The sequence below is a fragment of the Ambystoma mexicanum genome, chromosome 6q, assembly GCF_040938575.1.
Source record: "Ambystoma mexicanum isolate Mex_15411 chromosome 6q, UKY_AmexF1_1, whole genome shotgun sequence".
Classification (NCBI taxonomy): Eukaryota; Metazoa; Chordata; class Amphibia; order Caudata; family Ambystomatidae; genus Ambystoma; species Ambystoma mexicanum.
The window spans coordinates 376,380,987-376,395,280 of NC_090937.1; positions in this window are offsets into that span (position 1 = coordinate 376,380,987).

Here is a 14,294-nt window from a genome sequence, read left to right on the forward strand (position 1 = left end):
TGAAAAGGAAAAGGAGAAAGACAACATTAGAAAAGACATACTCCGGCATTGCTTAAGCCACGAATATCACAAGAAGCTTACCTGACTTGTCGCATCCCGGCCGGCATCGTTCCGGGGTTCCACACCCACTGGAGAAAGACAGCGCGACCTGTAAGGAAGAGAGGAGACACAGGTTAGCAAAGGCAAGACAAAGCAGCGCAACGCATAGCGCATTACTTACCGCATTGCAGTGCACATCTCGCGCCATCATTTTCCGACGGTGCTCAAACCAACCAGCACGCCACACCGAATCTCCTGCATGCATAGGGAGAAAGAAAGGACATTATTAATCACAAAAGAAAGGCAGGCAAGAACAAACAGCGTTATACAAAAACTGCTGCAATAAGACCTACCTTAAAGACACTTGAACGGGCACGCGCCAGTGAAGTAAATCGGTCACCCACGCCCACTGAAGACTACGCACCCCTGCTAAGAAAGCAGGACGGAGAGCATGCCTAATACCACAACAAGGCTAGACTTCCTCCAAAGACACCATCCGGAAATCAGGGAGAACGTTCCGGCAACCAACCAGGGCTGAGTGGCGTCCCCATGGATACCAGGTGAGCGTAACAGCATCAGTGATGGGCTGCCTCTTTCCTTCTGAGTACTACAGGGCCCAGGCCCCCTTGCCCAGTACACCCCCCTTCACTGCACATGGCCTGACCTGTGCTGCAGCGGTAAGGGTCGATGTGCAAAGCAACAAGGCAGCTTTACAGCGCCATGGCACTATCCCAGACCTCTTTGATCTGACCCAGGCTGTGGTGGTGAGTGTAGTTTGCACCCCACCGCAGGTGAAAGCGGAGAGGAAGTGGAACAAAGTGGTCATTTGTGGTCTGTTCTGGGCTGGAGAGGCTGAGGTGGATAATTCGGCTTGATTCAGCTTGAAACAAGTTGCTGATGGACTGGTAAGCATGTGCCACTCCTGTGAGAGCAGTGTGGTATGCAAACTTTGTCTATTCGCCTGCCCCAGGCTGCCTGTTGTTGACCTTATCACATCGGGGAAGTAAGGAAGTCGACACAGCGTGTGTTGCATTTCATTCACCTAGCCCTGGTAGCTTGTTCCAAATTCAATGCGACTGAGCCCTGTTTGTCAGTGTTTATTGCATAGTTCCATTCTGAAACTATGTTGAAGCTAAGGGCTCCTGCTGCAATTACAACACGGGCAGCCAAGCGGCTGGCTTTTGCGAAGTTGGGAGTCAAATTGGGAGCGATGGAAAGCAATCTCCAACTATCCTTGCCTCTTCACGCTGTCCCTGGCAAGGCAGAAGAGGACATATCTCACCCATCTGATTCGGTTTGTACCACACAAACTGTTTCCAACTCTGCTTTTGAAATTCATTAATCAAATGGGCTGCGGGCATACATGGGAGGCAGGCCCCCTGGTCAAGGAAACACTGAAGAGTATATCAAAGCAAATGCATGCAATTCACAATCTAAGTTCTTTAGAGCCTGCTCGTAATGCATTGTTGCTCTGGAAAATGTGGTGGAGGGGAGCAAATCTAATTCTAAAATCACATACTTCTATCCAGCACGCAATGTAAAGGCAAAAGAAAACTGCACACAAAAAAGTCAATTATTGCTGAATCACGTACTGAACAAGCAGAGGAACTACTTGCCTCTCTCCTGTGGCGTTGCCCCGCAAGGGCTGCGCACGCGGCGGCGTGACGTTGCACGTCGCCGCGTGCAGCTTTAATAAACGGGGCATTCCCGGAAGCCGGCAGAGCGACCGGGGAGCCCGAAGCCGACAGACGTGTGTGAGTGTGCTCTGTCGGGTTGGGGGCTCACGGGCACGCATGGGGGCCAAGGACCAACCCCCAACAGTGGCGACGAGTGGTGACGGATGCCCGGGCCCGGCGGTGAAAGGCTTCCGGAATTTTTCCTCATAACGGAACGTTCACGGACGTTTCGTTTCACGCCGTGGCTGCGGACCGCACACGCGACTGGCGGCCATTTTGGGCACAAGGCCGCGGAACTTCTCGGGGCTCCGGTTTGGAACGAGAAGGTGATCCGGGTCTAATTTTTGGATTTCATGGTAGCAGACTGTATAACCTGCACGCCCATACCTAATTTGTGTGTTTCACTCATATTTTGGGACCGTCGAGTGTAAGCTAGGACAAGGACTACTATGGCAGGGCCTGCTCAGTCCAGTCCACCCACACAGCTTAATTTTTGGGACCGCTACACTGCGGTGCATTGCTGCAAGGTGGCGAAAAGGCACTTCCTTGCCCTTTCATCATCAGGACACACTCTCTTGATCCTCTTCATCATCACAAGGTAGTGGCAGTTGGTGCTTCACATTCTCTTGATCCTCTTCATCATCACAAGGTGGTGGTGGTTGGTGCTTCTTTGGGTGCAAGACTCTTTGGTGGTGCTCAGTGAAGGGGACACACTTCACCGTCGTCTCCGTTCTCCAAGGTGGACCATTGCTGTGCCGGGCATGGGGGTGAATCCACCTGCATGGTGATGGTGGGAATCTGAGTTGCGGCCCCAGGACTTGAAGTGCGGGTGCCTGTGCGCTCAATCCCATGTACGACAGCGACCAGGACGGTGACGCTGCGGATCCTGTGGAAGACTCTCAGGACGAAGGTCAGGCGGCCCAGCCTCAGCAGGGCCCACAGCATCCAGTGCAACAGCCTGCAGCACTGCAACCGTTGCCACCGGGGAATCAGGCGTCTGCACCCCAGGCACTACTAGGAGCGCAGCCAGCCGCTCCACAAGGGGCTCCCATCATGGCTCAAGCGAGAGCCCAGGCCGCCCTACAACCGATACCAGAATTTGATCCAACGGGCCCCCCGTCCAGCCTGGGGCCCCGATGGAGGAGGTGGGTGGCCCGCCTGGACATGTACTTTAGGGCTGCTCGGGTAACGGACGACGACAGCATGGTGGCCACCATGCTGTACTCAGCGGGAGCCGCGGTTCAGGAGATCTTCGAGTCGCTGACACCGGCTGACCAGACCTATGGTGAGGCCAAAGCGGCTCTCCTCGCACATTTCCTTCCCCTCGCCAACGTGGACTTCGAGAGGTTTGTCATGCTGTCGGCCAAACAAAAGGATGATGAGACCCTGGACACTTTTTACGGCCGCCTGCGCCGCCTTTCCCAAGGGTGTGCGTGGGGGGACGCGGATGATATGATACGAACAATGCTGATCCAAGCATGCTCCTCTGGCAAACTGAGGAGACAGGTCCTCAGAGAGCCGGGGATCACTCTGCCCCGCATACTAGAACTGGGTCGATGTCACGAAGTGGCCGAGGCACGGGCAAACAAAATGGAGGCGGGATCACGCTCGATCAAGGCCGAAGAGGTGTGCGCTGTTTGGGGGGGCGGCCGAGGAATAAGAAGGCCTGGTGGAAGCCCCCGAGACAGAGCCGGAAGATCGGGGGAGTCATGTCAGAAGTGTGGCTATGACCTCCCCCACACAACAGAGTGCCCAGCCGCAGGAAGAACATGTGGCCGATGTGGACTGCCTGATCACTTCTCAAGAGTGTGTAAGTCGGCTCTCCCTGTTATGGTACCGAGAGGCCCTGCCCGGATCTGGACTCCGCGCCAAAACCGGCCATCCAACGTGGCCCAGGTAGATCAAGTGGAAGAGGAGACCCAGATGGAGGGGGCTGAAGAAGAGGAGGAGGAGAACATCTTTTTCGTCTCAAGCATGGGGGTCCTGAAAGGCAAAAGCAGGAGGCAGCCAAGGTGCGTGGTGGAGGTGAACCGCTCGCCTGTTCCCGTGTTGGTGGACACAGGGGCATCTGTCAATGTAATGGCGAGGGGACATTATGACGCTCTTTACCCGCCACCCAATCTGGCTGTGCCAATAGCTCGCATATTCGCCTTTGGTGGACTTGAGCCTATACCGCTGGACGGGGCGTTCGTAGCGAAGGTGGAACATGAAGGCTCGATGATCAGGGCTCGGTTCTACGTGACCCCTATAAGCAACAACACCCTGCTAAGCTGTGCGGCTGCGGAGGCACTCGGGATAGTCAGTTTTGCGTACTCAGTATACCTGGAGGACATTAACGATCTACTTGACAAGTACGCGGCCCTGTTCAACGGCATTGGGAGAATGACCGGTGATCCAATCAGGCTGCACATTGATAATTCAGTACAACCCATTGCCCTGAAACACCGGAGAGTTCCCTTTCATCTGAGGGAGCAGGTCGACAAGGAGCTGGATAACCTGGTGGCCTTGGCCATCATCGAGAAAGTGGAAGGCCCAACACCATGGGTGTCCCCCATTGTCGTGGCCAGAAAACCAAAACAGCCGGACTCAGTTCGTATCTGTGTGGACATGAGGCTGCCCAACAAGGCCATCAAAAGGGAGCGACACCTGACTCCGACCATTGACGACATAATCGCTGAGGTACAAGGGGCCAGATTCTTCTCCAAGCTCGACCTCAGAGCAGGGTATCATCAAGTTGTCCTCCATCCGGAGTCCCGGTATATAACAACATTCACCACCCACCGGGGACTCTACAGATACAAGAGGCTAAGCTTCGGGGTGTCGTCGGCTGCGGAAGTGTTTCAGAACATTATCCGAGGTGCCCTTGCTGATCTTGAAGGGGTACTCAACATCAGTGATGACATTTTGGTGTTTGCCACCACGGAGGTGATCCACCTGAAACGCCTGGCCAAGACTTTCGAGAGACTGCAGTCATTGGGCCTCACCCTCCATAGGGACAAGTGCAAATTCCTGCTCCCCTCCATAGAATTCTTTGGGTTCGTGTTTTAGGAGGGAGGAGTGTCACCCGACCCACGGAAAGTCCAGGACATAAAGAGGGCACAGCCCCCGGAATCGGTGTCGGAGGTGAGAAGCTTTCTGGGCATGGTGACCTACTGCGGTCGGTTCATCCAAAACCTGGCCTCAAGGTCTGAGCCGCTCAGAGCTCTTACTAAGAAAGAGACGGCCTGGCACTGGGGTCCACTGGAGCAGTCGGCGTTCGAGGACATCAAGAGCGCCTTAACAACGGAGGACACCATGGCGTTTTTCGACCCAGCGCTACCCTCGGAGATCGTGGTCGATGCCAGTCCGTTTGGCCTGGGGGCGGTCTTGACTCAGGTGGACCGGGATGGAAGCCTCCGTCCCGTAGCGTATGCCAGCAAAGCGCTCTCGGAAACGGAGCAGCGTTACTCCCAGATTGAGCGGGAGGCCCTGGCGGTCCTGTGGGGATGCAGACATTTTCGCCTCTATGTGCTGGGGCGCCCGGTGACTGTGGTGACTGACCACAAGCCCCTGCTCCCGATCCTGGCGGGCTCGTCCTCAAAGCCCCCGGCCAGAATTGAGAGATGGATGCTCGCATTGCTTGAGTACGGGGTCACGCTGGTGTACCGGCCAGGAGCTAACAATGCAGCGGACTACCTCTCCCGGCATCCCGGAGTGCGTGGGGGAGTGGCGGGAGACACCTGCGCGGAAGAGGCGGACGACCATGTCCGGATGGTAGTGGAAGGAGCAACACCAAATGCGATGCCCCTGTCGGAGCTGGAGGCTGCAGCGGCCGAGGATGGGTGCTTCCAAATACTGAAGCAGTCGATGCAGAGCGGATCCTGGAAGTTCGTCTTGGAAGCTCTCGCGGGGCGGACCCATGAGGCGAAGACCGCCCTTGAACAACTGTGGAAAGTGAAGGACGAGCTGTCATTCTCGGAGTCGGGACTCCTACTCCGAGGGGATCGCATAGTGGTCCCCCACTCCAAAGTAGGTGATGTGATCACTCTGGCCCATCACGGGCATCAGGGTGCCGCCAAGACTAAGGCAAGGCTGCGGATGAAGGTCTGGTTCGGAGCTGGAGAAAAGGGTCGATGACTTTGTGGCAGCCTGCGTATGGTGTCAGGCAGCCTCCCCGGTGCAGAGAGAACCGGCCATCGAAGCCATGCCTCGGGGGACCCGGCCCTGGGAGGTCGGTCATGCGGACTTTGGGTCCACGTCCGTGGGCACCCACTTTCTGGCCATAGTTGATGAGTACTCCCGGTACCCCGAGGTGGAGTTTGTGGAGTCGGTGGCATTCGAGCATGTGGTAGTCGCCGTGGAAAAGATATTTGCAACCCATGGATTTCCCCTGACGCTATGCTCGGACAACGGGTCGCCATTCCAAAGCGAGCGGTTCTCAGAATTTCTAGCCAGCTGTAGAGTCAAACATCGGAAGATATCCCCATTGTGGCCTCGAGCCAACGGTGACGCAGAAAGGCTGATGCGAACGCTGAACAAGACATTTCGGATTGCGCAAGGACAAGGTCAGCCTCTCCAACGGGCTTTGTATCAATTCCTGAGAGTGTATCGCACCACTCCACACGCATCCACTGGGGTCGCCCCGGCGGAGGCGTTATTCCGGCGATGCCCCCGGGGCTACTGCCAGAGGTACAGGAGAAAGAACCCGGTGTGATCAACGACCAGCAGGTTGAGGCCGACCGACTGGCCAGGATCAGCCAAGAGAACTTGCGCCGGGGTCTTCGTCCCCAGCGGCTGGAACCCGGGGATGAGGTGCTCATCCGGAACCGACATCCTCACGGGAAGCTGTCCCTCCCTTACGAACCAGAGCCCCTGGATGCGGTCGCCGTGAAGGGGTCGATGGTGACGGCCTCAGATGGGCGATCGGCTGTCACCCGAAACGTCAGCTTCTTCAAGAAGTTGGGGGACTCGAGAACTGAACCCCCTCTGGACCCTGATGTCGCTGAGATACCGGAGGATGATGGGCCCCCTCTCGGTGCCCTGGCCTCTCCGGTTCGAGGGGCTGCTGCTGATGGACTGCCGGTGCCGGAGGTGAGCGGGAGGTACCCCCAGAGGGCTGGGCGAGGGAAACCCGCTTACCTCAGCGAGTATGTGTTGGGACAGTTGGAGAGTCATCCGGAGTGAGGGGAACCGGGTGGCTGACATTAAAGGGGCATGGGCTCAGGACGGGCAGTTTGTTTTGTTGTGTGATGTGTCGTGTTTAAATAATGTTGCAATTGTGGTTCCTCCTGAAAAAGGAGGAGTGTGGCGTTGCCCCGCAAGGGCTGCGCACGCGGCGGCGTGACGTTGCACGTCGCCGCGTGCAGCTTTAATAAACGGGGCGTTCCCGGAAGCCGGCAGAGCGACCGGGGAGCCCGAAGCCGACAGACGTGTGTGAGTGTGCTCTGTCGGGTTGGGGGCTCACGGGCACGCATGGGGGCCAAGGACCAACCCCCAACATCTCCCATGTTTAAGCTCCAAAACAATTGAGTCTGTGGTAACGGCACTGATCAAACCGAGAATTGAAGAAGGCCTGGACTCTTTGATAGTGGACATCAGCACACCACAACAGGGCTCACCTCCTATACGTTTCTCCCCTCAGCCCAGTCCTGCCTGCTTGTGCGTTTCCTGATTGAATTGTACAGCCGAGCGGAATGCGGGCTCCAATTATAGACAAAGAGTTGCTTCTAAATCTGGCAGAGGTGCAAATTGTGGCTGATGCTTCCTGCTGGGAGGTGGTGCAATTGGATGTTGTGCCAGCAAAACACATGCTATCAGCATGCCTTATGACTGAGCCATTGGAGGAGTCTTCACACATGAATACGTTGCAAGTGGGGTTTGACCCCAGAGAAGAGTTGAGATACTCACTGCAACAGGGAGATGACAGCATATAATCACTATCTTGGAGTCTCTTCTCTCGCAGCTTATCTTGAAATGCAATGACATTGCATCTATGCTAAAAAAAAAGAATTGCACCCATTCTGAGCAACTGATGGTCTCTTTGAATAAACTGTCTCAAGCTACGACTGTTATCGCATGCTCCCTGGATAAAACGAACGTGAAGGTGACAACTCTCACAAAAGTTCATCTCGAACAGATGAGTAACGTATGTGCCGGGGTCGGCTTGCAGGCTGTGGGAGTAGACTCGGCCTTGGCTGCTGGGTATGTACTAAAGAAGAGGAAGGTTGTGAATCAGGGAATTATATATGAAGAGCTCCATGCCAAAAGAAAGAGAAAGGTGCTGGAGGCATTGCCTAAGAAAGGTGCTCCTGGCAATTGCACTGACTTAAGAGAGCTCAATCATCTGACTCAATCCCAAGGCCTATCTAAAAAGGCCCTACGCTCGACAAACTGTGCCATAATTGATATCACGATGATGACAGGTGAAAGAGGCAACTTTGTATCAGATGGTAAACATCAACATACTCAGTCGGACAGGGCAAAGCGACGTGGCGGACGGCAATTGCAACCGCAACAAATTTGCCTTAGTCTGAGCACCAATATGTTCGATACTCAGCCTATGGGACAGGAAAAAAGAAATAGAGTAACGGCCTAGGCCGCAGAGGAGTCCTGCTATAATTTGGAGACATTATTTACTAACCCTATTACTGCTCCCATGAGAGTCATAAGGGGGATCACAAACAATGTCATGGTTTAAACCAACCCAAGAAGCACACCAAATACTATTCCATCTGCTCCTGTGATGGTAATACATGATACCAAAGCCAAAGCTCTAAAATTACAGAGTACCATCTGTGACAGAAATAGACTTTGCATTAACTGCTCGCGGTTGATGGCACTCTTGCATCCAGTTATACCTCTTTGTTTTATTACCAGTAATGATATTCCCATAGTGGACATTTGCAAAAAATGGAAATTACGCTACATCATTAAATTTCTTTTATGCTGACAGCACTCTTGTCTATATTATAGCTCACAGTTCATTCTTATTAAGATTGGGCTATGAATGTTCACTTGTTGAGGTGGACCTTATTCAGGAGCAGACGTGTAATATTTTAGGTGGTGACCATAATTGTGCTACTGTGTCTTTCTCCGGGCCACCTAGTGGTTTTCATAACACTGCGCTAAACAAGTCAAAAGAGGCACCCACGCGAGCTGAAAACCTGCAATCTGGTGCTCCTCAACTTGATTGTAGGTCCAAGGCAGATGAGAATAACTGGGAATGTCTAGCCAATATGGTGGAGCTGAATGGCCTATCATGTATCTAGTGAAGACTCTAGCCCCTTGTGCGTGCTTTTAAGTAGGAACAGACAGGCCACAACCACCTGTATGATCAGGATGGTCTGCTGAAGCGCATTGATAGTTCAAATATGATTGCACTCCAGGAAACATGGCTGACAAGCCCTCTTTTTATCGACGGGTGGAACAGGCTTAATCACTTGGCTATCCAAGGGCCCTGGGGCCTCCCAAAGGGAGGACTACACTTGGACGTTAAGAACCCATTGGGTCTTGTTGAGGTTCCATGTGCATGTGATGATATATTAATTGGAAGTGTCATCTCCATAGGGAGCCTGATTGCTTGCATAGGAAATCACTTTATATCATTAACTTATAAGACCCCCATACAGGGACGATCATTGCATAGTCTTTAAGGTCATAAAGAAGCTTATGGACAACTTGGTGGGAGACATTTCTGTCCTTCTTTGTGGGGATTTTAATGCCAGGATTCCCCAGGATTCTTCATGTGTGGTTATAGAACAGGCCCCTGCCCCAGCTGTTCCCCAGTTAGATGGCTCGGCCAGGGTGTGCCAGTGAGGAAGACGTTGGTCCAGCTTGCTGTACTCAGCTGGCTTCACTATGGTTAATGGTGCATTCCCTTCGGATATGCCTCCAAAATGTACCTGAATTGGGCATAAGAGTAGTAGTATCCATGACTAAATTTTTATAGCCACTTCTTGTTCTTAATTAAGGACATGAGCATTTGTCAACGTCAAGAAAGTGACAATTTTTGCTTGGTTGCCTGTCTAGATTTTTCACCTCGTCCTACTAGTCTTATTGGTACTGGGAGAACGACTATCAACGCGTCCCTTAATCAAATCTCTTGGAGCAATAGCAGGATTGGGCAGGCAAAGACGGTGGCTCATGCCATACTAGTAGAGTACTCTAGGGTAAATCCTTGCAGACAGTCATTAATTCTTTAGTTGCCACCACACCAATGATTCTTTTTGACTTTTGTATGGAAAAGATTAAAAGCTGCTCAATTGTAAAACCCCAAGTACATTCCAGGGTTGGGTCTGGCAATAATAAGCAGCATCGCCATTCGTTCGACAAAGCCATGCAAGACAAAAAAAGAGCCCATCGACGTGAATTACGTTCCTTAGCAAACATGGAATTTTAACCCTTAGCCCATGCTTGCAAGGATAAAGACATTAAATGAAACGTATAATAAATCGCTTAAATGGCATACGTTTGGTATTGAATGTGCTCTGTGGCTGGAATTGGTTTATTCTTCCTTGACCAAGGATAATATCTGGTTTTGGAGGATAATTAATGGTATTTCCCCTAGGACCAGAGGTTTGAATGGGGTCTCAGAGAAGAACTGGGCATCTCACGTTGAGCAGGGGTTTGGCGGGGTGAAGTGGAAAACTTCATTGGGGCAGGGGTTAATGCCAGGTGGCTAGCCTCTAGTAGCATAGAGGATATCCATAGGATAATAACATCCTGTAAAGCATCCAGGGCCCCTGTCCCCGACGATATTTGCAGCACGTTGATGAAGAATGAACCTGCAATATGGGCAGAGGCTTTGTACTAGCTATTGTGATGGATAAGTGAGTCTCAATACATTCCCCCTTCTTGGTGGGACAGTATAATTGTCCCTGTTTTGAAAAAGGGAAATCATGATGATCCTCGCAATTACCGGTTACTAGCAATGCTAGATGTCTCTGCAAAGATCTTTGCTCAGGTTTTGCTGGCTGAGCTTGAGGACTGCGCCGCCAAAAAAACCATCATCCCACGTAACCAAACTGGGTTTGGAAAAGGTTATAATACTTCTGTCAACAGTTTATTTTTGATAACTACCATTCAGCAGGATTGGTTGATCCGTAAATTACTGGCATGTGTGGCTTTTTTGAATTTCAGGGCTGCATTTGATACTGTTGACAGAAGTAGGTTGTGGAGCAAATTGCAGGACTGGAACATCTCCCTATGATTATTAGAAATGCTCATTTTGCTGCATGGCCAAACCAGGCTGAAGGTGTGCGTGGACTAAAAGGAAAGGACGACAAACTGGATTCTGACCCAGAAAGGTTTGAAGCAAGGTTGCATTCTAGCACCTATGCTATTTCATTCATATCTATGAGACATAGGGGATGCTATTGTTAACCCTCTGTCTATACCACCAACATTGGGGGATACTAGACTGCATTGGCGTAGGTATGCAGACAATTTGGTTCTCCTGGACTTAGTCACAGGAGGACTACAGTCGTCCTTGGACCATTAAAAAAATACACAAACCTTAATGTTCTTGTTGTGAATATCAACAAGACAAAATTGATGGTCTTTTGCCCTACCAGTAAGATTGTAAGGCAGTCAAAACAGTCTCTGAATATAAATATTTAGGGATTATTCTGGACAAAAAATGTTGGGGGATAAAACATCTGGAATATGTGAAGCTAAAAGTGTCTACGGTAATTGGCTCCATTGAATCGTTCGCCCGGAAAGGCGGTGGATATTACATTGGCGTGATGATCCAATTATACTCTGCTAAAATACTGTCCTTTATCTTATTTGGGATTGAAAATTGGGCACTCCCAAATCAAGTAGAGTTGGCCAAATTGGAACGCCATATTCTGAAAAGATTATTGAGACTGGCAGCCTGTACCGCGGCCAAAATGCTTTACCTAGAATTGAACATTGTGCCAATTCATGTCAAATTTCAACTACGCTGTTTGACTTTGGCTTGGGAATTGGCAAATGCTGCAGCCAATACATTGATGGGCATGTTGTACGAAGTTGTACTGTCTGGGAAATAAAACATATGCCATACAGTAATCTAATGAAGATGTGGTCCTCAGCTGCCAAATGGCTTTCCTTAACACGTGCCTATGCCCTGGGCTGAGCCCTCACAAATTCATTATCTTTATGAAAGCTAAGTTGGTTTTGCAGAAACAGGAGCAGCTAATTGTAGATTTAGCTACAACAAATTATGCAAACAGTTTGTGGGGTAAATACAAGATCGTGAATCCATGACGAGTTAGATTCATAACCTTGTGAGGAATGGGCTGATTTGGGATTATTTAAAAATAAAATGTAACATTGCAATGACCAATGAGATAGTGGGAGCTTGGTCTGGTATACTGAGGGAACGTCTCCTATGCTCTCTGTAAGGGGAATACTGCTTGGAGTCTTAGATACCTTCTGACAAGTTGTCTTTCCAGGCAGAGTCTGCAGCAGAATACCTTGAAATCAGCAGGCCTTAGGGGATCGCTTAAGGCAGATGAATTGTGAGGGATGTTTATGTGTGGAAATCAGGAGGTGTGCATTTTCTCCTTTACTATTGTTTGCCAGAAGATATTAATTATCTTGGACATTTTATCTTGAGAAGGGTTTTCTTTTATAGTAATCCTGTCTCTTTTAAATTTGTATAGTAACTTGCAGTTTTAAGATCAATTCTTTGTTTTACTGATGTACAATGTGTTTTATTTTTGGAACTGGAAATTTGTAATTTGTGTGAGTTGTATTAAAAGTTGGCAATGTGCTACCTGTATAATACAGAAATAAAATAATGTAAAAAAATATAATTTCTACAGGCCTTTGATCCTTTTGAGAAGAGAATGGGGCAGGGTTAGAGTAGACAAGAGGGGAGTAGAGCAGAGGGGTTCTTTGGTTGTGATGTCAGAAGGGCAAAGTCCACTCATTTTAAGAACATAGATTGTACCACTAAAGCAGTCTAACTTTAGTAAAATTACCAGTAGACGTTTACCTTTAAAAGAAGGGGTTTACCACAACTATTTTGAATAATTTTGGAATCATCTTTTGGACCCAACCCTTAAAGAAGATTTCATTTGGACCGTGCTGGAAGAGCAGTCGTTTCCAGAGACCCCCAGTTGTAAGGTGAAGGCAGGTGTTCCAAGGCAGAGGTGGGTCCTGTCCCGTATCCATCCCCAGGGACCATTTGGGCTCTACCTACTGGTGGAACAAGACCTGTCTCTCTGCCACCCACAGTTGTACCCAGGACCTAATTGTGTTGAAGGACCCCTGCAGTTGTGGGTTAGACTGACCCATGTTTGGGGGCATCAGAAAATGACTCGTGTCCCTGAGCCCCTGGATCGGGACCCAAAGCACCCTGGGAGCTAAGACAGCTAGGATACTGGTGCATTCGACCATTGAATTGCTTGGAGCTGTGTTTCCAAAACCGTTTGACACATTGAACCACTCTTGCAGCCTTTGCACTCTCCCGATCTTCGCTGAAGTGCCAAGAAGTCTGCAATAATATACTATAGACTGCTAGCTGTCCCCTTGGGCTATTTTGGCCCTAGGATCTAGCTAAGTCACTATAATCCTTTTTTGCAACCTCGATAAATATACTTTTTGAAAATTGTGGTCTTGTAATTGCTTCATCTCCCCCTGCCTCATTACCCACAGTGCTGCATCTATTCTATTTTTGCATAATCTGTGTTCATACTACAAGTGTGGGGTTTTACAGTGTTTTCTAGTTAGTTATTATTCTACATGATGTGTTTCATTGAAGTATACATTTGTATAGAACCTTGATTGGCCATTCCTTTATTTTGGAATATCATACTTCGCTTTTGGATTGCTACTGCCCAGATTCACACCCCTCTTGAGAGTATAGCCTTCCCTCAGACCACATTACCACAAAAGGCAAAGCAAGTACATATTGTGTTGTGCCTTTTTTACCTTTGTGATTGTGTTGTCTCTTGGTTTGTAGAACAGTGGGAGTTTTAGCCTCTGCTCATCCTTGTACTCCTACAGGGCAGATGTCAATTTGTCACGCCATGTTTCTATTTAACAGCCAGAGAAACATGGCCAAGAAACCCAGCTATCTCCATGCTGCACCCAAGACCAGAACACAGAACTGAAAGACAGAAAATAAATAACCCTGCGTCCCATGGAATTGACATTTCTAAAGGAGCTGGGGCTTACATTTTAAAAATACTATTTGAGATATTCTAGGGGATGTCAGGCCCTTGAAGAACTGTGGTTATTTTATTTTAACTACCCATCTGCCACCACCTTATAAACATCGAAAAGGGACCAAGCAGTTCCCTAAAAACAAGTTTATAAAAATTGCTTACATATTACATAGTATCCTGCAGGTAGTCAGATTACCTTTGCTATTAGAAATAATATTTAAATTCTGGACAAGGCAGGCTCTATTCTAGTATGTTAGATCAGGAAATAATAATAATAATAATAATAATAATAATAATAATAATAATAATAATAATAATAATAATAATAATGTGCTCTTATATAGTGCTACAAACCCTCGGGAATATGAGCGCTGCTTATTATTACCCAGGGTGTGTGGTGCTCATTTATCGACCTCGGAAGGATCAAAGGCTGAGTTTGGCCCTG